Source organism: Nanorana parkeri, unplaced genomic scaffold (assembly GCF_000935625.1).
Source record: "Nanorana parkeri isolate BGI_ZX_2015 unplaced genomic scaffold, ASM93562v1 scaffold62, whole genome shotgun sequence".
Lineage (NCBI taxonomy): Eukaryota > Metazoa > Chordata > Amphibia > Anura > Dicroglossidae > Nanorana > Nanorana parkeri.
This window is the reverse complement of record NW_017306330.1, coordinates 1,231,877-1,233,680: the sequence shown is the minus strand read 5'-3', so window position 1 is coordinate 1,233,680 and position 1,804 is coordinate 1,231,877. Positions and strand designations below refer to the sequence as shown.

Sequence of the window (1,804 nt, the reverse complement as noted above, 5' to 3'; positions counted from 1 at the left end):
CGGTATGTGTTCGCTCACCTCCCGATCTACTGAGCCGACCTGTGACAGTCTCATTGTCACAGGTCGGCTAGAACTATGAGGTGAGTGAAAAGCACCCACCTCATAGTTCTCCTTTAAGAAGCCATCTTTGAGCTCCACTGACTTTGTGTAGGCTGAGATGACGCTATAAGAGGGATGAAGCATTTTCTCAGTCTCCCCTCCCCCAGTGATCAGTCTGCTGCAGGCAGGAGGAATCATTTCCTCAGTCTTCCCTCCCCCAGTGATCAGCTGCAACCTTGCAACTTAATAGGAAGCCTACAGGGGGCCCTCAGGGGTGTGTCTGAGAATAACAATCCTGGAAAGGTTAGCAAAAGGGGATCTCAGATCACTGACCAAAGGAACTGAGGCGGGCTGGTGCAATGAGTCATTGACTTTATAGAAAAATGTAAAGGGTAGCTCAGGGGTGGGCAACCTCGAAAATGGCAGCTGTTGTGGAACTGCAAGTCCCATGAGGCATTGCACGACTCTACCAGCCACAGATATGAGTCTCTCAGGCATGGCCGGGTTTGTAGTTTTACCCCAGATCGGATGCCAAGGTTGCCTACCCATGCTGTAGCTTAACCCAAGAACCCACGTGACGTCATGACCCGCCCCTCATTCGATCAGAGAATAGAAATACTAGGCGTTTGGTGAATGGACGATGTGACGAGCAATTGACATGCCATACAGGACCCAAAAATCACTGTAAAGCACTGGCTACTACAGTGCCTTAGAGGGTCCCCCTGTGACCCACTGCAAAGGTCAATTTAAAAAAAATACCCGGAGTTCTTCTTTAAATGAATCACAGGGTGCTCATTCTGTCCGAACATTGTAATGTCAAAATTTCAATTTAGCTCCGCCCACACCTATGCGTCATTCAGGCTCTGGGATTGCTTACATTGAATTACTACAGGTCCCATCTGCCACCAAGGCAGAGGGACTGTGCAGAGCAGTGGCAGCAGCAATCCCTCCTCCTTCTTCCTCCTGTAATCCAGCTGCACTTCCACCAGCCCCATAACAGCAGGTCCATACCTCTATAGAGACCTGAGGCTGGGGGAAGACACTGAAGCAGCCTGCACATTGCACCCACAATGCACTGGTTGCGGGTGCAATGCTCTTCGGCTTCAATGAAAACAAATGAGTAAATGCACCTCGTTCGCGATCAGCGTTGCCGCATTCACTGCTAGGTGAACAAACCCTAAAGGTGCCCATACACTTTACAACCCTCGCAAGACTTTTGTCTTGCGAGGGTTGTAAAGTACTTAAAAAAACGTACGATCTGCCCATCTTGGACAGGCAGATCGTACTTGCGATCATCGCAAGCCCGCCCCCCTGAGGGGCTGGCTTACGATGACTGTAATGAGGGGCGGGCTTACGATGACTGCAAACGGGCAGTGTGCGTGTGCGCACATCGGCCCGTTCGGCAGTTGTCAAACCAGCAGGCCACTAACTCGCCGAGAATCGCACGATTCCCGGCGGGTTCTCTAGCATGCTGGTTCGACGGAAGACGTGCGACCGTACAGTAGAAACGGTCGCACGCCTTCCATACACTGTACGATTCTTGTACGATCGCTGGATTTCCTCGTACGAGAATCGTGCAGTGTATGGGCACCTTTAAAAAGACAGTGGGGGGGGAATTGGTCAAAACTGGAACAGGTGTGCATGGTAACCAATCAACTTCTCTCTTCAGTTTGCTCTGTTAAGATTTGAAAATGAAAGAGAGAAGCTGATTGGTTGCCATGCACAGCTGCTCCAGATTTTGCCGGCTCCAGTTTTAATACATCCC

General features: G+C 50.5%; 1 protein-coding gene across 1 annotated transcript in view; it reads right to left on the bottom strand.

The window, feature by feature from the left end:
* DIAPH2 (diaphanous related formin 2) overlaps positions 1–1,804 on the bottom strand; it is a 909,560-nt gene that overhangs the window by 506,886 nt on the left and 400,870 nt on the right. The window lies entirely within an intron of this gene.